Source organism: Amblyomma americanum, chromosome 1, assembly GCF_052857255.1.
Source record: "Amblyomma americanum isolate KBUSLIRL-KWMA chromosome 1, ASM5285725v1, whole genome shotgun sequence".
Lineage (NCBI taxonomy): Eukaryota > Metazoa > Arthropoda > Arachnida > Ixodida > Ixodidae > Amblyomma > Amblyomma americanum.
In genome coordinates, this window is record NC_135497.1 from 524567465 (window position 1) to 524593516 (window position 26052).

General features: G+C 45.2%; 2 long non-coding RNA genes and 1 pseudogene across 2 annotated transcripts in view; 1 reads left to right on the forward strand and 2 right to left on the reverse strand.

Annotated features, from left to right (window-relative positions):
- The window catches only part of LOC144107331 (uncharacterized), a 325881-nt gene that overhangs the window by 203829 nt on the left and 96000 nt on the right, over positions 1-26052 (forward strand). The gene's annotated exons all lie outside the window — the stretch shown is intronic.
- LOC144107318 (uncharacterized) lies at positions 8124-8869 on the reverse strand (annotated as a pseudogene).
- On the reverse strand, positions 9770-16300 carry LOC144107326 (uncharacterized). Its single transcript, XR_013309256.1, has 4 exons — positions 16134-16300; positions 15736-15891; positions 11878-11985; positions 9770-10020 (listed from the first exon to the last, which is right to left on the reverse strand). It is a non-coding gene; the product is annotated as an uncharacterized LOC144107326 (long non-coding RNA).

Consider the following 26052-nt stretch of genomic DNA (forward strand, 5'->3'; position numbering starts at 1 on the left):
CTGCCGTTCATCTGCCACTCCCAGCGATGCAACTTCCCAGCATTAAACATGGTGTCATGAAAATCGGTTGGCGCCATTGGCTGGATAGAATTCTTTGAGGACATCTCCCCTATTTTCTTGAGTTGTGTCAAACTATAGAAAAACAACGAAAGCAAGGCCAAATCATTAACTAGCTGACTGCAAGCATCTAAGCATATGATGTTACCATCCTTCTCAGAGTTCAGACCAGGTTTGTTGCGGCACATGTTTTGCTAGACATTCCATCCACCCTCTGTGCATGCTGCTGTCGTAGATGGATCCTCAGTCTTGTCCTCACATATTTTGTCAGGTGGACCTTCCCTGCCTGAGCATGATGTGTTTCACAGCAACCTAAGTTCAACTTGACAGCCTTGCACAGGGCATTCAGAATGCTAGCAAATGGGGTTTTGAGCACCATGATTTCCTTCATATCTGCAAAAGTCTTAAACTGCTCCTCACATTCTATAAGGACATTAATCACTGCTTGCGTTGGATAAATGAGGTTCTCAGAATTTTTCACGTACTCTTTAAGCTTAATAAGATTGCTATACTGATTTGTAGCATCTCCAACAAGGGCATTTTTGCAGTCACTACAGTTACCAATGGACTTCATGACAGACTTGACCAGGAATCCTCCTAGATAAGCAAGAATGTCACATTCTGCTTCTGTGAGAGCACACAGAAACAGGTTTTCTAGCTCTTCAGGCTCTTGGTTTTGTCCTTCATGTCTCTGGATAGTTGGGTCAAGGAGGTCAGCTAGATGCAAGCTGTCATCAACCTCGTAGCTAGAATTTGTAGGTGTGTGCATGAACTGTCCAACACAAATCAGCTTCAGTGCACACTTAACGTCGTATGCACTAGGGACCGGCTTCTTGTTTTTGTTGTGGCGACTGTGACTTCTTTACAAGACTGCGCAGTTTTCTCTTTGTTTGCTCGTGAAGCCTCTGTAGGTTTCTGTACTTTTGGGCCAAGTCCTTATTTCTCTTTCTCAGCTCAGCATTCTGTCTTTGAAGAGACAAGTCAGTTGAAGCCGTACTTGAACCAAGTGTGAATGCAGCTTGAGGTATTTCTTTACTTGATCGCTCATTACTATGCTGTGACCTTTCAGCGCTTAAGGATTCGGCCTCCATGGGTGAAGCTGCGGGCAGAGGAAGTCGACTTGCATCAGTGGAATCTTCCCCACTGGCTTTATCTGTTCTCAGAAAGGAATGGGCAACGCTGTCTGCATAGATAACAGTGTCGACAGCTTTGGGCGGCAGCAAGGTGGTCGTTAAAGGTAGATCATACCCTGGTACCTGAGCACATTGTAGTGGACTGACAGTGTCCTGGGAACTCATGCTGTCACTCACAGCCGAGTCTTGTGTTTGTTCGGCTGTTGATGCGAAGACAGGCTCTAGAGCAGCACTACAACATGGTTCATTTCCAGTGGGTTCAAGTACTGGGCTTTGCGTTGGCGTGGCCGGACGAAAGCAAGACCACTTCTTCGGAGGCTTCTGGTGTTTCGGGATGGCTGAAATAAAAAATTCAGTCAATAGGGTAGCACTACACTCAAGAACTGCAGAAATTCTGCATTTACAGAAGAGCAACCTAGTACCTGCATAAAACTTCCAAATAAACTTCAGGAGTAGTAATATCAGTTGGGTTTTAAGATCCCAAAGCTGTACTGGGGGGCTTTAGATTTCTTACCGCCAGTGCATATTTAACAGCGTCGGAAAGCATGCTACGACTGGCAATGATTCAGTCGTGCAAAATTGTGCTCAACAGCATGTTGTGTTAGCAGCTGAGGTACCATTGATGCAACTAGAATTACTAATCGTCCTGAATTTTGCCATTTTAGCTTCTGTGCCAGGTGACATAGAACAAACGAGACAGCACAGAATGCAGTCTGGTACAGGATATTTGTTTGATTCTAGACGCCCCCTTTCTCGCAGGCGTCGGGTGAATTATAAAGAAAAAACGATGCTATACAAAGTATAAACACACTATAGGTGGCCTTGTGCTCTTTGAATACAAGGCTATATCTGTGTGTTACGTTTTGGATCTTAGTATCATATATATGAGTGCATGTAATGTGTAGAGAAGATAAACAGTGTCCCTTAGAGAAGCAGTGGGTGTTCAAGAAAAGCAAATATAGTAGGGGTAGGCAGAGAGTTAGGTGGCAAAAGTTTTGTTTAGTGCCATACTTTATACCTTTATGGCTTACACGGAAGATTTCAATTGTCATTCATTCATTTTTTTTTCAATCTACAGTGAAAAATGAGCCAGAGGTAATGCAGAAGCCGTTAAAACACGGCTTAAGGTGATTTTATGTTTGAAGGTGCTGTTCGAATGCATGAACCTACAATAACGTGCAATGCTGATGGTGATGGGGATGAACCTTTCTTTGCAGCCTTCTAAAAGCAGATGAGCGCACATTTTTGAGCTTGCACAAAGCAACCACAGCACTACCGTATACGTGTAGACAAATTTCTTTGCAAACATTTCATATGAATGAGGCAGAGTTGTATTTAAGAGATGGATCAAAATTAGAAGCTTACCTCGATAAGTAAAAAGTGTGGGAACCGCATCTGGCCTTAGCTTCTTTAAGCCATCCTGTCTGTTTTGCTCGAAACTTGTTTCTTCAAAATGTGCCTGAAATGAATGGCAGCAAGTACTTCATAAGAATCAAGAAGTATATTCATACCTGCACATAACTGTGACAAATGCCGCAAACCGGAACATGACTAGCGTTACAACTACAGAGCTCTTTCTACCTGCTGTAATGTTTTCACATGCAGTCTTTTACCAGGCTATAGTGCCAAGCTAAAAAAACTGGATAAAGGCTTCCTTAAGACTTCATATGCATGCCAGTAACCGGGCATATACAAAATGTGTTCTTTTAGTCTAATCTTGGGTTTCCAATCTTTTTCTACCGAATAGCGTCGTACAGCAGAACGGTGCCTAGATAGCCAGACCTGACTGAAAATAAGTTCCTCCGACCACAGCGCTCACGAAACAGCGAACGCGTACAATGTCAGAGAGATGTAGAAATTTATTTTCACTACCTCAGTCATGTTCTCTGACATGAGTCTTGGCGCATGTATTACAGCGCAAACAAGGAAGCGGGTGCCAATATATCGTGAGTGCACTCGCGTGAGAATTACAGTCAGCGAGGGCGAATGCGGACCGTTGCTTCTCGCCCTTGGTGCTCGAGACACGCCGCCAGCGCATCTAAAAACTAACGAGAAGATTGCACCCACGCCCGCAATGCGTAGCCTGTTATCAAACCCACGCCGCGCAAGCCGTTCGAGGCGGCCGTGGTTTAATTATCGTAAACGTGAAGCACAGTACACCAAACATGGCAAGCGAGCAGGTAACAAAAGAGAAAAAGGTACGGTACTCACAGAACATATGCGAGAAGCAGCAGTGGGTTCCCAGCAGTCTCGCTTTACTTGTGCCAGCCAACGTTTTCTTCGGTTGGAGTCAGCCGGGAAACGAAACATCCGTGTGCCCTTCCTGCAGTGGTTCGAGCACTGCAGAACGCAACACCCGGGCATTGCTGCTGCGTAAGCTTCCTGGCGCACTTAGTGCAACAACCGACAACATATGACTGCCCCAATCAACGATGAACGGCGATGAAGACGCAACTGCTGCAGCAGCTAATGCGCGCCTATGCACGGCGGGGAACAAGATGGCGCGGCGTCTTCCCGTAACCATGACAACACACGCGCTGGCAACATGGGTCTTAGCGGGAGGCGGCATGTGCTGTGTCAAAGGAAGTCACCACCCTAAGCCGGGAGGGGGCGCGACATGTAGGCTCCCTAGATTGTACTGATGTCAACTCGTGACAAAGGGCAACTGAAAAAGGACATCCCTGATTGCTACTGTCATCTCCATGGCCCCTCGACGCGCTCAAAAGGCCCTGGTAGCCCATGCAGTGCCGATAACTGATTCCGGGCGACGGACAGCGACAGGAGCGAGAAGCTTCTCTCTGTTCTCGCCCCACGCAAGCCCGTCTACCCTTTCGCCCTGCGCGCTTCCTCGAATACAGTGCGGAAAGTGCAGGACCCATCCTTCTCAAGTGTGGGCGCCGAACACACCTGCATGGGTGGTCTCCGTTGGTCGACCCCTGAGCTCGCATGCGCCGGGTGTCCCGCAACCTAGCGCCCTCTGATCTTTCCTGCCGCTTTGCCTCTTTCTTTACCGCCTTTCTGTCAGGTCGGGGTTGTCTATAGTCGGGTACAACATAAGAAGGCAGCGGCATTTGCCCCTAAAAGGCGGATGCACACGAGCCTCCGCCAATAGGCGCGCACTTCAGGTGGCGTCATGAGCCGGACGGCCGGTGACCCCGCCGACGGAGAACATGCCTAACATGGCCGCCCTCGCTTCGAACTGGGCCGAGTCGCGTCACCTGTGTGCGTCTCCCTTCGTCAGAGTGAATTCGAATTGTTTATGGGCGTCTGTCATGTCGGAAATAATATTGCAAGCTTACGATGCACAACTTGTGCCGCGTGCGTTTGTTCTGAGCCGTGAGGCGACGAAAAAAGGTTACAGCGAACATCGGTGACTGCACTGCGCTTCGTCTGGAAACAGGATCCCGCAGCGGCACACCGCTGCAAACAAACATCGTGCGTGTTTGTTCTATGGTGTTTTGTTTTGCTCCTAAGTGAAGTTACGACGAGGAGAATTTGCCAAAGTCTGGTACCTACTGTGAGCGGCGGGTGTGTTACTGTACTGTGCCCCTGCGTTTCACGTCGGACGTGGCGAAGTGATGGAGCAAAACCATTCTCAGGATAAATGAGAAAAGCGTGCGCGGATGAAACCAACCTACGAGTTCCTCAACCGAAAAGATTTGCGGAAGCAACCTCCAACGCAAAGATTTGTTGCTGCCAGCTCAGCGCGCAATCGATCGATCGTTGGCAGCAGTATGATAAGATAGCCGAGCGTCTAGCAGGGCGTCGTTAGAGTGTTGTTCGGCCCTTGATTGATCACTTTCCACCAATGCTAACAATCAGTGACTAACACGCGCTGCTTGAGCGAATGTCATTGGATTATTAACGGCCAGGCGTGTGGGAGCAGTGTTTGTTTCCTTAATGTCAGCCTTAGTACTAATATAAAATTATGACCGATACACTGGTGCCGTCACAAGAGAGCTTGGCATGAATTCGCGTCTCTGTATGGCTTAGAATTCTTCACTCACTGCACGCGCTAGCTGTAGAATGCATGCTGTGACACAATCGCACATCAGTTGTGCTGCCAGCGCTCGACTTGCTTTCCCACAACACAGCTTCGCGCTGCTTTTCGATTGTTATGATATGTTGCTACTAAACCAATTCCAAGACAGTCAAGGCAACACAGCAATTATGTACATCAAATAAAAGTACGACAAAGTAGGCACAGCTGCTTGTGAACTGACTCCTAATACCTCTACTCGCGTCTGCATTAAATGTGCGTGCATGTGTTCTTGCGTGTTTGCTTATATTTGTTATTTTCCTCTTTTTTTGCATTTTAGATCTTAGTTTTCGCGCTCGCGTTTGTGTGCATGTGTGTGAATATGTGAGTGCTTCTGTGCGTGTATGTGTTTATTATTCCTATTTGTGTCCTTTTATTTTTGTGTTTGTTCTTGTAAGCATGCCGCATCCACCTCTTCCTTTACAATTTCATTAACTCGTCTCATTCAAAGCACCAAGTCCTGTGAATAGCAGGGCTGGCCTCTTCGATGTCATTAAATCCTTACATTCTTGTCTACCCTGCCTCCTCAGTCTGCCATCTTGCTGTGTTTTCTCCTACTATTCTGACCTTGCTTCTTGTCCTGTTGTCGCAACGTGATTAACCAACTTGCACTAAAGAAACTTCTATCAGCTGTGACGACAGAAACATTGACCGATACAAAATGTTAAAAGCATCACGTGGCTTGCGCACTAACTTCGTCTCTTACCCCTGTTAATGTGTTTATGCATCAGTGCATACGGCAGCTCGCCAGGAGTGCACATGAAAGGGTGCCATATTGTGCAACAGCATCTTGCGATGTTGTTGCATTCAGTCTTAATAAATAGATGGTTTCGCTGCCCGTCACATGTGGGGGTACACATAACATTGTGCAGTGGATTATCATTTCCTGTCTTGACGCTTTCATCATTACAAATGCAGTTTTCTAGTGAATGGAGTCCAGCAAAGCAGTGCTGTGCGAGCTTTTTCAGCTTTCACCATTTATTACCTCACCAATATCACTGTCTGAATCTGGCCGTCATTTTGCCTACGGCTTGTAATGAACAAAGTGACTCACTAAAACACGTTCAACCTTGCTGAGCATTTTTCCGGTACGTAAATATGACAAAAAAAATGCTAGCAAAGGTATTCACGTTAATAATTGTGCTTGCATTCGCGTTAATGCCAGAGTCAGATAAATGAATTAAATATTGGCTATGACAAGGCTGCGCTTTTCAATCCATACTCCTAACACAGCCATAAAGCGTGCTCTGACTACTGTTATTTCAACATGGGGCCCGACAACCTCGACGATGGCTGCCTGAATGAGCATTTTGGGCCTCAATAAGCTAATGATGCTTTATATTTATTCTCTTATTCTCATTACTTGTGTGAGCCGGATAACCAAAATAAACAATGCAACCACATGAATGTGCTTTGGCGTGCAAGCTGCTAACAGTGGCTGTCAGTTTCGTGTTGACTACTGGTATCGCAGCTGCACTGGCTATGACATGACTGCGATTTTCAGTGCATACTGCTAACAGAGCCATAAAGCGTGCTCTGACTACTGTTATTTCAACATGGGGCCCGTCAAACTCGACGATGGCTGCCTGAATGAGCATTTTGGGCCGCAATAAGCTAATGATGCTTTATATTCATTCTCTTATTCTTATTACTTGTGTGATCCAGATAACCAAAATAAACAATGCAACCACATGAATGTGCTTTGGCGTGCAAGCTGCTAACAGTGGCTGTTAGTTTCGTGTTGACTACTGGTATCGCAGCAGCACTGGCTATGACATGACTGCGATTTCCAGTGCAGACTGCTAACAGAGCTATAAAGCGTGCCTTGAATACTGTTATTTCAACATGGGGCCCGTCAAACTAGATGGTGGCTGCCTGAATGAGCATTTTGAGCCTGCCAAAGATAATCAGAGTTAACAGTTGTGTTTCAATTCAGATATACCAGGATTTAAACATGTTTCTATGCCACTTCTTAAATCGAGCACAATGTGTGCTGGACGTTGCTTATCAGAATTGAGCTTCTATTATAAGGAATACGACATAAATGGAACTGCTTATTTATTTCAGAGGTCACATAATGGATGGTCGTCTGTTGCGAACCAACGGGAAAAATTTTGGTAGCCCTAATAAAGGCTGTTCTTTCGTTAAAAGAAGCCGTTATGCTTCGTCGGGTGGCTCAATGCCAGACAGCTCGCAGTCGGAGTCGCTTTCTTCAGTGTGATCTTCACCCAGCTGGATGATGATGGGTTGAATGTGCTCACTCCCAGACTTGTCAAGTCTGAACTTTGCCTCCAAGTCCATCACGTGCTGAATGCTCTTCGCCCAGTCTTCCGCCGCTATGTGCTTGATTGTCTCCCTCAAGATGGCGTCGACCGTGGACAGCTTGAAGTCTCTGTTGTCCGCAGCGATGCCATTTTTGACCTTGGTCCACACAAGCTCAATGGGATTAAATTCGCAGTGGTACGGCGGGAGCCTGAGTACAATGCAACCGGCGCTTACAGCTGCATTGTCTACGATGTAGCTTAGAAAGCGTGACTTTACAGATGCCACCAGCTCAAGCAGCTGCTTCTTTATCACCCTTTCAGCGTAGGTGATCTTCTTGCTTGTGAGCCACTCCTGTATCTTCTCCTTCTTCCAGGCCGTGGTTGGCAATTTCTCTTCTCGCCGGCTATGGTAAGGTGCATTGTCTGAAACAATGACGCTACCAGCTGGCAACTTCTACAGAACGCCATTAAACCAGCCCTCAAAGCGAATGCCGTCCATTTCCTCGTGGTAGTCGCCTGTCTTTTGGCCTTGGAACACATCCAAGCAGCCGTCGACGAAGCCATCCTCGCTACCGATGTGCGTGACGATCAGGCGCTGACCTTTCCCAGAAGGTTGTTTTAGACCCGTCGTTAGGCCATTTGCTCGAGCGAACAGGCGTCCGCGCTTCTGCACCACGGTGTCTGTCCACACGATCGACCGAGTGTGTCCTGCCGTCACCCATGTCTCGTCCAGGTAGAAGATCTTTCGGCCTTCCGCTCGGTAGCGCTCCACGTCACGGAGGTAGCGATTCCGCCAATCGGTGATGTCACCCCGGTCGATAAGCAGCGAGTTGCGGCTTCTCTTTTCGTGCTTGAAGCCGATCTCGGCAAGCAGGCGACGCACAGTACACCGCCTTAGTGATGGGAGTTCCATACGTTCTGAGAACTCAGTAGTGATCTTCTCGACCGTCGGTATCTCGTTGCGGCGAAAGAAATCGTGCACACATGACCTCAGCGCGCACAACGTGAAGCTGTCAAACTTCGCGCTATGTCTTCTCTTCTCCGGATTGCGTGGGCGCTTTCTGGATGGCGTCGTCAGTTTGCCACCCGAAAAAATGCGAAGCTTTAACTTCCTTCCTCACCCTGAACACAGTCCTTTCGCTGACACCGAACATGTCAGCGACAAACTTGCTCGTCTCCTCTACGCTGCGTTCAGGCTCCCTGTTACGCCAAAACATGTAGCAGTGGAAGATCATGTTGCGTGAATCGCTGTTCAGGATGCGGCCGCTCTTGCTCTTGCCGAGGCTCCTTGGTGGTGTGATCATCGATGCGACACAAGGCTCGTTCGGAAACAAAGGCTCGCGTTCCGATGTCACCTCGCTGGGCTCCATGGCGGAAAAGAGGTACGGAATGCCGTGCGCGAACGTGCGTGAACTCACGAGATTGTAGGTTCGCAACCGCAAAAAAAGAAACAAGTAGCAATTAAAAAATAAGGCTCAAACATTAAAAAATAAGGCTGTGAAAACACACAAAAAGTACATATGAATCCTATGCTATTGAGCCAGACTATTTTGTAATTACATGTCCGGTGCCGTCGATCTCGCTCCGTAGCAGACGACGCACAGCGTTGTAGAAGACACGGAGTTACTTTTCTCTCGCGATCCGGCATGTGCTGCAGCATTTTCATCATGATAGTTTTACTAAACCACTCATCAAGATACACAAACCTTATTTATACCGAAAAATAAGCGTTTTAGAAGCTGTCACATTTTTTTGAGCGGGACTATTTCTTTAGTCGCGGAGGCAATTGGCTGCTGCGCTTCGGTCATCTGGGCGGGGCCTCTCCTGTCTTCTAAAGTTGTACCCGACTATAGGTCTTAACGCTGGCCGATGCTCTTTCAAGAACCTCACTCCTGTTCTGCTTGGTAGACGCGTTTTTCTCTTTCTGTTACTGCGGTCACCTTTAGAAGCACCTGCGCGTGCCGACTGACCACACTGTAAAAAAAAAATGCTCCGCAGTACAGAGAAACCCGCTGGTAATGCGTTGCCGGAGGGTTTTCCGCAACATGAGGTACGGACTAAATATCAGAAACAGAGACTCCGTATGACGACTGTCACATTCTTGGTAACGTAAAGTTACGCCATGCTATGCACGAGACCGAAATCGTTTTTTCACAATGAATGCTTATGTTTTGTTCTTATTGAAGTTTCCGCAATGTGTATGCACACGTCCTCCGTTCTCTCAGAAGTCATTTCATCTAGAGCGGAAATTATCTGTATTGTAATTATGTACTTTCTGTAGTACATGAACATGCGTCTTCGTATAGCTTCTGCCCACAATGTTCACTGCAGATATAGCCGTCCAGGTGCCGAAGAAATAAGTATTATGTACAAGGCTTTCCTTTACGCATATTATGTAGTGCATACGTACAAAGAATGCAGCTTAGAATGAAAGAGTGGTAAGTGTTTGGGTGAGTACAAGTACATACGTTTTATTTTCATGGCAAACTACACACATTGTACATCTGCACATTGCTGTCGGATCCATCTGAAAAGCATAAAAAAAATCCTCATTTAGTGGTCACACAACACCAAATATAAATTTCACTAATACATTTCAACCATCCGCTATTGAACAATCGGCTTTCGTAGAAGCTTTCAAAAGCCATTCACCGAGAACCAACCCGTTATAATTTATTACCCAAAATTCATTTCTCATAACAGTAAACAGTAAAAACCACAGGTCCAGAAAGAAGCAGACAAAATGCGCTTTCCCGGGCAGCACTGTGCGCATGAAAGTCTTTACAGTTGCTTATCATTTTGTGCAAATAGAAAGTAGCTCAGGATGGGGGCCAGATGCAATTCAATGCAGGTGCCTTTCTGTACATAGTACTAAATGCACAACTTAGCGAGCAAGGAACATTGGTAACATATGAAAAAGGTGGGAGACGCTTGCCGAATTTATCGTCCATCCAATTTGTTATAGGCAAGACAAGACGAAGCGAAAGTCCCACACTCAGTTTATATCCAGTTCCCGGGCATGCCCGTTGCGGCAGATTATGACGCTTTTTATTATGACACAAACTTGGAATACGGCCCCAGAAAGCACACTTCCCCAAAACCGCATGTTTTCACTAATAGCTTCCATTATCTCAGCATATGCAAGAAAATGTACTAATATCTGATGTCAGTGAAAATGCAGTCACACGTACCGGAAGCAGCTCACTAAGGCATTCCAATATCTCTGAAGTGTGCCTCACAAGGAACGGATGCTCAAGTTTCAAAAAAGGGCTCTTGGCAGAAATTTAACCAAAGGCCGTTGCCATGTGAACCTTTTCAAAATGATGACCCAGAAAGACGAAGTGTCCTCATGTGTCTGATGCAAAAGAAGGATGAAGGCATGAGTCTTTCTGCTTTTTGAACAGCTGTGATAAGTTTTTTACTGGTACTGCTTGGTGAAGCTTCAGTCTCCTTCTTGACATTTTGTGAAATAATTATATATCTGCGAAAGATCTCGCTAGCAAACATTTTGGCACTAATGGAGAAGCAAAAAGACCCATGTCCTAGGCCTTTTTTTGTGACACTAAAGGAAGGCTTGCCTTTTAGAGTCATTGATTACGAAGAGGTCCATGTGGCAACAAACTTTGAGAGAATTCCTTCAAGGGCTCTTTGTTCTCATGAGGTGCCCTGTAGATATATCACAACACCTCAGTGAGCTGTTACCAGCCCTGTGAGTTCACTGTCACTTGACATCAAGGGTATGTACTTTCCCTCGCCACATGCAGCAATGATGTATATGTCAAGAGAAAGCATAAAAGATTTCTAAGTGCAATTCCAGATTGCTTGCGGAGGAAAGCACAAGAGTGGCCATGCTCAGCTGTTACCTTTGCTTCTTGCTCGAGTTCTACAGTGAGTACTACGTAATGACAGGTGTCTGCATCAACTCATATTTAACACCCGTCCTGTGCGACCTCCATCTTGCACTACATGACAGGCAACTTTATAACACCCTTCATGCAAAGAGTGTCATCAGGGTCGGTGTGTTCAGTCAGTTTCCTGGTCCTGTGGTTTGTGCTGTGTTTTCTACTCTTAAATTATTTACTGCCTTCATTCTCCACTCCATGAAGCCTGAATGTGCTACACTGGGCTGCTCCACGCGTCGTGGAGCAGCCCAGTGGCCATTTTTTTTTCATACGTCGGAGGCACTCAGCTCGAAAGCCATGCTTACTATATTCAGCAGACAAGGGTACATGTGAGACACATCATTAATAACTAATTCTCACAGTGGTATCTGGTGCAAGAATATATAAATACTACTCAATTTTTGCTTAAGTTTTCAGACACACTCTTAAATTAAAAACATAATTTGGCTACATTAGCAGAAGCACAGCAGCAAGGTACTCACCAGTTACCTGAAGCACTGTACGCAAGTTCTCGTGCCATCATGAATACAGCACACTGTCCACGTCTTCATAATGCCATGTCACTCCAGCACTTTGGTAGCAAAATTTTCCTTTAAAAAAAAGTAGTTTTGTTTATGTTAGACTGGTCATATTTAATTTTACTATATACTATGTACTTCTCATTGTACTGCCCCAGACTAAAAAATACCAATGATCACGCTTTGAATTACGTCATATGTGATCACCAAATTATGCGATCACCATTATGTAATCACCAATATGTTCTTAGAAATTCTGATTGAAATAAATCTGACAAAATATTATTTCAGAAAATGTGACACAAGGAAGAAGGACGCTAGCTAGATAACCTGGACGAATGTTTTCGGTTGCATGCAGCCACCGGCACCATTGCACACAAAGTGTACAATAAAGTGGGTTTTACCTTTCCGAATAGAATTTAATGCTGCAAACATTTAAGTAAAAAAATTTCAACCTTCCATTCCGCATAAAGGAAAGAAAATTCCTCTCGTTTTTTCACAAGCCTCTGCAAGTACACAATTCAGTGAATCTACTCTACAAGTACTTGAATCTATCAGCACGAGACAGGGACGAGAAGAGAAACAAAACAGGCACTGACTCGCAACTGAAGTTTATTGAAGTGAACAGAGAGTATACAGAAAAGCCACACGCCACAAACTACACAATTACACATAAGCTACATCACAACATAAGTAAAAGATTGCCCTTAACATTTCTCTCATCTAGACAGTCCAACCCGCTGCATGTTAACGCTATGGGCAGCACACTCACACATTCGTCACCGAGTCATAAGATGTGTCTAGCCTCGATAATTTTCTGGTTAATCTGCTGTGAAAGTAGTGCCAAAATGCATGTTGCCGAAAGGAATGGCTAGCAGCCTTCACATCCCTTGTAATATGCAGATAAGTTACAACCCCTACCAATATCCAAATACCTCTCATGCTCCTGTAGTCTTACATTGATACACATTCCAGTTTCACCAACATAAACCCAACCACATGATAATGGTATGCAATGCATGCAATGGTTGCAAGGCACATATATGTTGCCACGTTTCACTCGACACATGTGCTTTTCCCTAACGAAATTCACAAAATTATTAACAATTTTACAGATTGTAGACAACTTATTAGGGGTCGAACACACCATTTTTACGTCATACCTTCTGGCCACAGTTTTCAAATTTTGCAACAATTTATGTATGTACAGTAACACAGTCAGTCTTTTGGCATCTCACTGGCTGGCCCCAGCCTGATTATGCCAGTCCCTGCGAAGGGGTTTCAGCTTTTAACATGCTAAAGGGAAGAATGGCACAGCATCAAGTAACGAGGAAAGCAGGACAGCACACCCACGCACAAGTGCCAACCCTGGAGCAGATACAAAATCCAAGAGCGCGTGCTTGAAATTCAGCGTTGACAGTCAAGGAAACGAGGAAACACGGATTTGAACGCTAAAGATTGAACGAGCCCGATCGTTGGCTGCCAACGCTGAATGTCAAGTACACGCTCTTAGATTCTGCATCCGCTCCAAGGATGGCACTTGTGCGTGGGTGTGCTCTCCTGTTGTCCTCGTTACTTGATGCTGCGCCATTCTTACCTTTAGCATGTCAGACCAACTTGCCCAATCTTATATGCTCAGCTTTACCAATTTATCGCACGCTTCTGCAATAGCATGGTTGGGAAATCATGCTTTCATTAGCCTTAAAATCTTCTCTTGGAAACCAGTTGTCACGCTGTAAAAGCATGGCTTCACCAATACCGAGCCTAGACTTGACGACGCAATGCTATCTTTCACTAGCTTAGAATCGTTCGACCAACAGTCAAGTAGCTGCTTAACACTCCTGGGTGAATATCGCTAGCACACATGGCGTGTGCAGAACATCAAGGTAAGGTTCAGAAACCGCAGCTCTTTTTGTTGGGACATTTTCTCCAAGGTAAACTTAAGACAAAGGCCTTGCTCCTTAAACAAGTTCACAATATGTGCAGGTCCCACACTATCACAACCTTTGTAAAAGACCAGAAAATCATAGACGTAGCGAAAGATTTCCCCCAGCCCATGCAATTTCTTGGCAATCATTCCTTCCACCCTGCTTAAGAGAATATTGCTTAGCACAGGGGCAACCTTCGAATCGATACATTTAGCAGACTTTTGAACATATGCCGCACTGCCATACTCCACAAACATGCTCTTCACTTCAAATAAAAGGAGGCAAGTGCCAAAAAAGACTTATGTTACACACTCGTTCCTAAACACGAGCTCATCGTTGTGCTCCGATATACACATTCATAAGCTTTTCACAAGATCTTCATACGGGATAGAATAAAATAGTTCTACATCGACACTAATCACAAAACAATCCGCTGGATTGTCATTCTTAAGATACTCAATCACACTGCGAATTGAGTACAAGAAATGGATCTTCAAGATGCGAAGTAGACGGATGCTTTTGCAAATAACCAGAGATAATTTTGCATGAATCCTTTTCTGAAATTTATCTGAAGAGCATGTTATTGAATGGCATTTATTTGAAGAGCATGTTTGTAGAGTAGCGCAGTGCGGTATGTGTTCTTAAGTCTCGAATATGTAGTGGTTCAAAGGCTGACCTTGTGCTAAGCAATATTTTCTTGAGTAGGGTGGATAGAATAATTGTCCAGAATGTGCATGGGCTAGGGGAAAAATTTTTTGCTATGTCGATGATTTTCTGGTCTTTTATAAAGGTTGTGATAGTTCGGGACCTGTACATCTTCTCAAGTTGTTTAAAGAGCAAGGCCTTTATCTCAAGTTTACCTTGGAGCAAATGTCCCAAGAAAAAGAGCTGTGGTTTCTGGACCTTACCTTGATGTTCAGCACACTTCATGTGTGCTGGCGAGTGTTAAGCTGCTACCTGCTAACATGTCGACCATTCCAAGCTAGTGAAAGATAGCATTGCACTTTCTAGCACGGGCTCAGAATTGATGAAATTATGCTTTCACAGCATGACGACTAGTTTCCAAGAGCAGATTTTAAGGTTAACGAACGCAGGATTTCCAAACCTTGTTACTGCAAAAGCATATGATAAATTGTTAAAGAAGCTGAGACAGTTTTGCGGTGACCGGCACAATCAGGCTGGGGCCAGCCAGCGAGATGCCAAAAGACCAGTTGTGTTACCGTATGTACATAAATTGTCGCACAATTTGAAAAATGTGGCCAAAAGGTATGATGTAAAAGTGGATTTCTCGGCCCCTAATACGTTGTCTAAAGCATGTAAAATTTTAAGAATAATTCTGTGAATGTGGCTCGAGAAAAGTACACGTGTAGAGTGAAAGGTATATGTACCTTGTAAAATGAATGTGGTATCAAATATTATTATCTTGTAGTCTGTTTACCTAGGTGCAACTGGAAGGTGTATGAATGTAAGACTACAGGAACACAAGAAGGTAGGGGCTTGGCTAGGTGGTTGGGGTAACTCTGCTGTACACTGCACGGGATGTGAAGTCTGCAACCCTTTCCTTTTGGCAACAAGCATTTTGGCAGTAAATTCAGAGAGATTAAATGGGAGATTATCGAGGCTAGACACATCTTATGACTCCGTGAAGAATGTGTGTTTTGTCTATCGTGTTAACACACAATGAGTTGGACTACCTCGATCAGGGAAATGTTGAGGGCGATTTTTGACTCATGTTGTCCTGTATGCTTATCTGTAACTACATGGTTTATGGTATTGCTTGGCTTTTTATATATTCCCTGTTCACGCCAATAAATTTTAGTCGCGAGTCAGCACCTGTCTTGTCTCCTTTCTCATCCCTGTCTTTCGCGCTGGTGGATTCACCGCAATGGCTCACCTCTGCAGAAATCCAAGGCATGACATTTTCCTCTTCACACTCGTGGTTCAGCGCATAATACGGCAAAGGCTTTTCAATTCCAAGGAAAGTTCATGGCTCCATTGAACACTGCCTCCTGCTTACAAGACACAGAGCAGCAATCATTGTAGATTCTACCTGTGACATAAAGAGCAAAGTTTTAGTTTGAGTGGACTAAACTAGGAAAGCAGCACAATATATCTATAGCCAAATAACTGAACTGAAAGAAATAGAGGGTAATGTAATAGTGAACACACTGATATATTGCAAGTGAGATATATGCATAATATATTGCAATATCCAACACTGCTACCATTGTCTTAGCCAACTACTTCATAAATAATAATAAATGCAGTATCACAAAAATACTGATAACGTACTATTAGTGTTAATAGTAGCAGTGCAGGTTCCATGAACAAAAAAGGGCCCAGTGCTGACTGTCGTTCCCACAGCAGCCTTGTGACCAATGGCCGGTGTAAAGGAAAGAGGAGGAATGACTGAAAAGAGAAAGAGCCAGGGGGAAGGAAAATAGGTATAGAAGGGCTTAGGATATCATAGGCAAATCAGGTTGTTTAGACAGTGAGCACAAAATAAACATTACCACACAAGTAAAAACATACAAGACCAAACATATATATCATTGTGCAGAGTGGCAAACTTGATGCCATTTAGCTCAAAATATGTTTTCAATAAAGTGATTATAATTATTAATAGAACAACTGACCGAGTGAAACCATAACAGGGATGAACAAGAAAGTTGTTAATATTCTGGCAGAAATTAAAAGAAGAAAATGGATCTGGCCAGGGCATACAATGCAGAGAATGAATCACCAATGGTATCTTAGGGCAACAGAATGAATTTGATGGATTTTAATGGCACAAGGGCATCTGTGGCCAAAGAGTGCCTTAGCACAAGTTAATTTCGTCTACTCAAGGTGAAATCAGACCCATTTCCCAAGCATTTCATTCCAGATAAGCTGAGCACCACGCCAGGAAACAGCTTGTGCATTGTATCGCAACAAAATGAATTTCACCCTAAGGAAAATATAGCAGGAGATAGCTGATTGGTGATTTCTGATAGCGTGGCATGTAGCTGGTGCAAGACACAGATAATTAAACTGGAAAAGGCCATTGTCCTGAGGTGAATGTAAACTAAGCAATGAGGATAATGAAATTCGCTACACTAGAGCTGTTAAGAATCAGCTCAAGTTCCATGCTTCAAGATGATGCAAGTTTGCTCAGTGAAAAATATACATAAGTTCACCCAAGAATTGGTATCTTGGCGGTATCAGGCTGCAGGTGCAGATGAATAAATCCTGCCTCAGAGAAGAGCTACATAGAGCACAAAACATTTTAGTCCAGTCCTACACTGACAGCTGTTAATAACTATTTTAAAACTGTTTTTCATTGCACAAACAATAATACCGAGTTTGTGTTGGTCATGTGATTATGTTACTGAGGCTCTCCTAAAAATTCTAGCCAGAGCTAAAATACAATCTGTCTCAACTAAGTTTTTATATCAACAATGAGAACATAAACACATGCAGATTATTCAAGTAGAAGTTTTATTCTTCATGACGTGCCCTACAAATTTTAAATTATACTGAAAAGTAACAGAGTGGAGTGCTTGTGCCAAAAATACTAAACCTCAACAACAAAGAGAACACAAGATAAAGGCAACAACATATTGCCCAAAATTTAAATGTTTGACAGGACAAATATGAAAAGAAAACCTCTCCACAACTGGAACAAAACAGCGTGATACCGAGCACACATTTGAAAATTGTTTCATCCAAATCCCCAGTCTGGTGCTCCAGCACTCTTCAGCCAGCATGTCATGAAATGTACCATATTTCTGGTAGCTGTAAAGAGTATACAGCTGATCCGGCATGTTGATATGTGAACAGTAACCCTCAATGACCACCAGGCTGAATACTTTCAAGAGGCTGTTCTAGTAACAAGACTGCAGTGAAACACTTAGCAAGTTATGCTGGCGTAATAATGCAAACCGTTAATCTGAAAGTTCGCTACCACGCAACTCTGTAGTAAATCCTAAAGTGTTGCAATCGAATGAAAAAAAGGACTGCCTATTATATAAACAAGTCAAGAGGCTGCAATGCAAGGCCACGACAGAAGTGCTGCAATACAGCAATAGTGATACAATGTACACTTTAAGCAACACAATGAAACATGATCTTTTATCCTTAATTATCAGAATTTAAATATTAGTTTTCATTGCTGTCTTGCAAAATTAAGTTTGGATTGTGAAAGCGCTCAAAAAGACAAGGATACAGAAAGAGATTTTCACACAGTGCGCTTACTTCCAGTGTCTTTTTAAGCACATCCACTATCTAAACATGGTAACCCAACAAGTCTAAACGCTGTCGTTATTCCAAAATTAAGCCTTTCACAAAGTGGGAGCCCCTTTCCCCATACAAGGTACACCATAACTAACCAACACTTTTTTCATGATATGTTTTCTCTGAGAATAAACACTGTTTGAAGATTTTGCAATAGTACTTGTCTTTTCTATTCTACGAATGTATCATGCAAGTGTTCAATGAAATGACCATCTGCCTATCTTGATCATTGCTCAAAATCAGGATATAATGCACCATGAAGGGCAGGGTCTGCTTGATTTTTATGTTTTTCTAACGAAGCATGTACGTGCAACCCTTCTGCTGGCTTGTATGCAGCAGGTTTGTCTAGCTAGGCGAACTGTGGTTTTGCTATAAAGATGAAATGGTACTTTGGAAGTGAATGGTTTTCTAAAATGCATTTAACATACATACCGGGGCTTTAACAGCATCTGGTGTAAGCAACATCAGTGGGGGGACCGCAGGAGTGGCCTAGTGGTCCGAGCATCTGCCTCGCAAGCAGGAGGTGCGGAGTTCGATCCCCAGTGCCACCGGGTAACCAGCGGTGATACAATGGGTCGTTTCAATGGCCAGTTTAAAACTTGAAATAACCATGCTGCAATTTATACAAAACATGATTTGTGTGCTCTCTCTTACATGACATAGTCAATCATATCATAGTGTTGGTAGTACACAAAATGCATGTGTGGAACATATACATGCACTGTTGTTGTTCACATCTTACCTCTATGTGCTGTTATGGCATGTTATGTGCTGGGAAAGCAACAGTAGGTGAGCAATGTTGTGTTGCAGCGTTTCTTGTGGTGGAATTTGAATCATGTGAGGTGCAGCTGAAAGAAATTGTTTCATACATAAGTATATTTCCTGTAACACAACAAAAAGTGCACAGCCCCATCATGAGTTGTGGTTTAAACTAACAGCGAGCTTTTTACTACTCTATTTAACATATGATGCAAGTCAGTGATGCTGGAGGCACAAAACTAAATACTGTGAGGTAACAAGAGCTAATATGGACAATCATGCCTTTAAGAGATATTGTCAATATATATTTTCCTGAATGAACTAAAGTTATCCTTAGAAGCATTCAGAGGAAGATAATTTTGCTAAATGCCTTTTGCCAGAATAGGCCTTTTATGAACCAGTTGCAAATGAAAAGAATAACTTTAAGACCATGCTATGCATGCTCTAACGCCAAAGTAGTTGCATACAAGCAGTATACTATGCCCCCATTTTTATGGTGGGCCTGTACTGCACAATTTTCATGCAAGGTAGTGGAAAGTATGTGCCATGAAACAGACCTCTGCTTGCTGAAACTGGCAAATACGTACTGGGTTTTTAAGGCAGGAAAGAAGTTACATAGTTCCTTCTGCAGGATTTGAACTTCAGGTTAGTTATTTGAAAAATATCAATCCCTGAACTGCAATGATTGAAGTTTTTAGCAAATAACATTTCCATTGTAACAGTGGAAACGCTTTTTTATTTGAGGAACGACTTTTCAAAAGCCTGCGTTTCATGGTGGCTGTCAAGTAGCCCTGATAAAGAGAAACCAGGCACGACACACAACCAAGCCCCCGTAGCACATTTTCAACTATACCCTTATGATATAGCTTTAAAGTAAGTGTTAAGCAATACAAATACAAATCCCTTGATTTCCTTCATGATTTATCACTGGTGTATACATACAAAGATAACCGTACAAGATGTGGAGTGCATGGTACAGAGAGAGTAGGCAGATGGTTTCTTGACACTCAGAAAGTGAACAAGGGAAGGAAAAATCTCAGGGTGCTTGCCGTTTCGACAAGACAACTTGTTTTCGTCTGGGGTCAACATATACAGAGGAAACTTAGAATCAAGTACAGGGTTGTCCACTCTTAGTGCGAACACGCGAGCACATGGCTGTGCTCTTTGGGCCACTGTGTCTGACATTGCCACACATCGAAGTGTAACATGACACGAAGCACCACATCCAGGTGCATCTCCTCTTGCGCCATTTTGCTGCGATGAGTGGCTGCGCCGCACACAGTGGACCTCTAAAGAGTGCGGCCATGCGCTCACATGTTTGCACTAAATGTGGCCAGCTCTGTACATTCCGGAATTGGCATAATTATTTGAAAAGGTCTTGCACATGGTCAGAGGTTTCCCAACCCATAATTTCCCCCTCCTTTCCTGCTTTCTTTAATTTATCGTTATACTTTAACCTTACGCCCTGCACCTCCTGACATCACTTCTCGGAGCCTTGGCTGCCATACTCCTCCCCCTCCCCCTTCTTTTTGCCTTTTCTCCGAACCTGCCCTCCTTTTCTCTTTTTCCTTCAAATTATTTTGCCCCCCCCTCTGGTATTTTATTCTGCCATGCTGCTTAATTCCTTTATCCTAGTTTTTCAGGAAAAGGCAGCCAGCCATACCAAGCCACGTATTGCGGCTGGACATAAAGCCATTCAAGCCCACTATCCACACTCCATACCACGAGATTCGTTTCTACTGAATTGGGCTTTTTTGTTTTCACAGTTTTGCAGGTCAACCGGTTAATCTTCTTTAGCAGCTATCATGCCTGGTCAAGGTTCACGCTCCCCATCGTAACGCCCTTCCCATATCGCACCCTCGTCCCACACAACAGGCCTTTCGCCTCGAAGTGAAAACCTTATATAAACCCCACCAATGATGAACACTTTGCCAGACAAAGACAAGTCCACTTGCCGAAACGTTGGCAAGCACCCTGAGGCTTTTCCCTTCCTTATTCAGTTTGTGAGATACCAGGGACAGGTGTTCAAGCAGCCATACCACACTAATACCCCTGTCACACGGGCACCGCAAAGGCCTTTGAGAATCATGTCCAAAGGCGTAAGGAGTGCAGCTACCCGGTACAAATGTTGCGCCTTTGTTGCTAAGGGCCTTGGAGGCGAAGGCGCTCAACCGAGACCTTCGGAGCCCGAAGACGCGGCATTCGAGAAGCTGTGATCGCAGTACCATCCAAAGTCCAAAAGTAAAAGCAATAAAAAAAACAGATAAGCTAATAATGTTTGAAAACATTTTTTTCAAATACGAAAGGTGCGTCTGGCTTTGGTTTTGTACGGGTGTTTATGTTTTATGTTCAAATTTCAAGACAGTGAAAGTGTTGCGGCAACACCGAGCGCCCATGGTGGCCAAGGCAATACACGTACAAAACCTGCTCCTGCTGATGAGAGTAGCTGTTGCAGTACTTTTAAGGAAGCAATCAGAATAAAAAAATTGTCAAAGCTCAACGAATGAACAGAATACACCACTTTAATTTTAGAACACTCACTTCAGCCACCTCGAGTATAGCAGCGGGTGCTAAGCCTGAACGACTCACCTTTGGGCTGCACCGTGTAGCTGCATCGCTGCTCCTTTAAGCTTTCGCTCCTTTGGTGAAAAATGGTGCCTTTGCTGGAAAGGCCTTCGAGGAATGCCATGTGACAGGGGTATAAAGCACATTTTTTACTGACACGAAAGACTCAGTGCCTTTAGTTCTGACAACATTCTGAATCATGCTTTGGTGGCTTAGCATATCAAAATACTGGACATGACAAAATCAGCTAATTAGTGAGGGCTATTATTTGCTATAGGTAAAATTATAACATTCTCCTAAAATAATGAAAAGAAACCACCAGCACTGACATCAATGTACAATTTGGCTGTAACATACTGACATGACAATATAGTTACACGTAAATTCCCTTTTCGCACTTCAAAACTGCATGCATTATTTCTAGAAAGTGCGAGAACAGAAGCTCATACATAGTGCCAAAGAAAAGAGTGCATAATAGTACCACTTATGAGGTGTTTATCGGCAACTGCAATGAGCAAAGCTATGTTAATGGCAATCCAGAGTTATGTGTCTTACGAGCGCATGCACTTGGGAGGTGATAGTAGCTGTGGACGCAGCTGTCCATCGCAGTTTTGAGTCTGTCGAGATAACACATGGGGTAAGGTATTCCCTGTTTTGCTGCCGAAGGCAAAACCGTCAGCGAGTGGAGTTGCCTTGCTATTCACTGTCAATATCTACTGCTCAAAGTAAAGGAAACGAGGGCATAAAACATACAGCATTTCATATTATGCTTTGGCCAAATGCAGTGAGAATGAAACAGACTAGAGACTTGTCTTATGACGTTTGCACTCTTTACTTTGCACCAGAGGAAAATAAATTTATGTACAGTGGACCTACTGCTTGCCACAGTCCTAGAAATGAATCCAGGTCTCAGAAATTCTACCGAGAGAATACTGATGCTGCATGTGCATTTCTCTGAACTGTTCTGAAATATGCTGAAGTTACCAATTTTTGTTGTATCGTAGTAATGATAATTAGCAATGAAACAGTACACGTAGCATACGGTCGAGCCGATCTGTATTCTCCTACTTCGTCGTCTTCTCTCCTCCCATGCGCGCGAGTGCGTGCAGCGCACTTGCCACACTTCATCTTTATCACATTTCCGCCGCACTTAAAAAAAAACAAAATGCCTAGCGGATGTCATAGTCTTTGAACCATGCGGGCCGCTTCTTTTTGCGAGTACTTCGGCGAGGCGGCGCAGGAGGTGAAGCCGCAGTTGCCGCTGTGTATTTACTACACGAGGGTTGAGGAGCGGCTGCCGATTCCGGAGCGGGCGGAACGGCTGGCATCATATGGATTGAAGGCGCGTCCGAAGAAGGACCCTGGACCACGGTTCCGGACTGTGAACTGGGCGGCGGCATTCGGTTGCCGTCGATAGGCGGCGAAATATCAGCGAAAAGGGCCGCTGGAGCTGAGGAGGATAGTTGCTGCTGAACTACTTCTGGGCGAACCGCAGAAAACTTGGACGAGTGCCACACTCGCCCATCATCCAGCAGATAAGATGCAGGTCCACGCTGCTCCACAACCTTCCGAGGCTCCGAAAACCGAGCTGACAGTTTGCCTCGCACATTTGGTTTGCAGACACGCACGTACTGGCCAATCTGAAAGTCACGACACTGGGCGCCACTCCGCTGGTCCGCATAAAGCTTGTATTGCGCTTGTTTCTCGTCAAGCCTCTGCCGCAAAAGCTTAAGCGCTTTTGTCGGATCCATTGAGGAGGACTGATCCGGATGTCCTACGACATTAAGTCTTGTGCGGGGCAACCGGCCATGAAGTAGGACAGCTGGTGCAATTCCTGTCGTGGCATGGGGCGTACAGCGGTAGACACCGAGGTAGTCCACAATCGCTGTACGTAGGTCGCGTCGCTCGCACAGAGCTAGCTGAATGTAGGACTTAAGCCCTCGATTGAATCGTTCAACGAGTCCATTAGCTTGGGGATGGTACACTGAAGAGTAGCAATGGCGTATCCCCCGTTCGCGGAGGAAAGTTTGCATGGCCATCGATGAAAATTGAGGTCCGTGGTCAGAGACAATCTCTTGAGGGTAACCCTCACGAGCGAAGAGGCCAAGCAGGAATTCTTGAACGGTTTGAGTTGTGATGGCATCAGCGAAGACAACTTCTGGCCACTTACTGTAGTAATCCATGAGAGTAATCGCGAAGCGGCAGCCACTGGGAGCTTGGTCGAAAGTCCCCACGATATCAATGGCAACCTTATCCCAAGGTTTCTCTGGGAAGGCGACAGGTTGCAGAGGAGCTGCCACCGGACGAGCCGATTTGTCACAGGACTGGCACACGACGCATGTCCGTACCATTTCTTCGACGTGCTCGTCCATTCGCGGCCACCAGTAGAGCTCTCGCAGTCGACGTTTCGTGCGGCTGATCCCGGGGTGTGACTCGTGCGCGATGTCCATGAGGCGTCGTCGCAAACTTTCGGGAACGACGAGCCTGTCACCTCGGTACAAGACGCCTTGCACGATGGACAGCTCCGAGCGCAGGAGATAGTATGGCCTAAGGTTCTCCGGTAGGGATTTCTTGTCCGGCCATGTCGCCGATGTAAACTGAATCGCTTGAGCAACTGCCGCGTCACTGATGGTTGCCTTTTGAAGCTCTTGTAGAGTCACGGCTGGCGATAGCAGGCAGACGAAGTCGTCGTCACTGGCGTCGAACTCACTGGGCTCACTGCACGATGTGGTCGGTAAGGGAAGGCGAGACAGAGCATCCGCAACAGAGTTGTCATTGCCTTTGCGGTACTCTACAGTGTAGTTGTAGCACAAGAGGCGAGCCGACCAACGTGAAATTCGCAACGGCCGATCGCCCGTTCCTTTCGTCGACAGCAAAATGACAAGTGCACTGTGGTCGGTGCGTAGAACAAAAGGCCGGCCCCACAAATACACGTGCCACCGTTCGCACGCCCAAACGCAAGCTAGGGCCTCACGTTCACCAACAGAGTACTTTCTTTCTTGAGGTGTCAAGGTACGGGAGGCAAACGCAACAGTTTGCAGGCAATGGCCGTTGTCTTGCTGAAGCACTGCCCCAAGGCCATATCCGGAAGCGTTAGTCGTTACGACCACGGGAAGGGCAGGATCCAAAAAATGCAACACGTCACATGACGTCAACATGGACTTCAGTAGTTTGAAGCTTGAATCCGCAGCAGCAGTCCAAGTGAAGCCGGAGTCGCTGCCTCGAAGTAGGGCGCGCCTAGGCTCAACGACGTCGGAGTAATGCGGGATAAACTTGGAGTAGAAACCCGCAAGTCCAAGGAGGGAGAGAAGCTCGCTGATGTTAGATGGAGTCGGAGCCTTCGTAATCGCCTCGATGGCAGAAGAAAGCGGAAGCAGTCCTTCACCGCTGACAACATGCCCCAAGAAAGTGAGCTTCGGAACATCGAAGACACATTTGTGGTTGAGCTTGAGTCCAGCTTGGGACAGGCGCTCGAGAACAGCACGAAGGTTGGTCAGGTGCTCCTGTCGGGAGGTGCCATGGACTATGATGTCGTCGATGTAGAAGAGGACACCTTTGCACCCTTTTAAAATTAAGTGCATCATCTTCTGGAAAGCCGAAGGCGCCGAAGAGAGGCCGAAACACACTCGTTTGAAGCGGAAGAGGCCATCATGGGTAATGAATGTGGTAAATTCCCGACTCTCAGGGCTAAGTGGTACTTTATGGTAAGCCGAGGCAAGGTCCAACTTCGAAAAACGCTGTGACCCGGCCAAGCTATGTAGAAGTTCTTCCGTTTGAGGCAAAGGAAAACTGTCGACCACAATAGCCTTGTTCGGCTCACGCAAATCGACGCACATTCGGATGTAGCCATCTTTTTTCCGAGCCACGACTATGGGTGAAATCCACTTGGAAGCGTCGACCCGTTCAATGATGTCTTGAGCTTCAAGCTTCTGGAGTTCCTCGGACACCTGCTGACGAATGGCAAACGGCAGCCGTCGGAGCTTGCAAGCAACAGGAGAAACGGAATCCTGCACTCTGACTTTGTGCACGGAGCCACGAGCAACTCCGAGTTCCTTGGAGAAGAGATGTTCGAAGTGTGGACGTAGCTCAGGAGGTAACAGAGGCGTATCAGGCGTCATGTAAAGACATTCCAACGATGCACCTTTGATCTTCATTTGTAGAGCGGCAATGGAATCCAGGCCCAGCAGCGTTGTGCCTTCCGAGACAACGTACAACAGGATGCAGGCGGTACGGTCGTGGAACTTTGCTGTGGCAACAAAACACCCTTGGACTATAATCCGAGACTTAGAATAGTCCAATAGTTGAACTGCAGTTGATTTAAGCGGGAAACATTTAGCGAAGAATCGGTGGTATAGATCTTCAGAAATAATTGACACAGATGAGCCGGTGTCAATCAGGAAGTGGATGAACTTGCCTTCAATCAGGACTGAGGCGAAAATTCCGTTTTTTTGACTTTCAACATTGAGAATAGACGCACTGCTGGAGCCATCCGGCATCGACGATGTGTCAGCAGTATCTGCAACTTGCTGAACTTGAACAGGACGGTCGGACGACTTGCAGAGAGAGTCGAAATGGCCCACCTTGCCGCACCGACGACACTTGCGGTTGCGGGCTC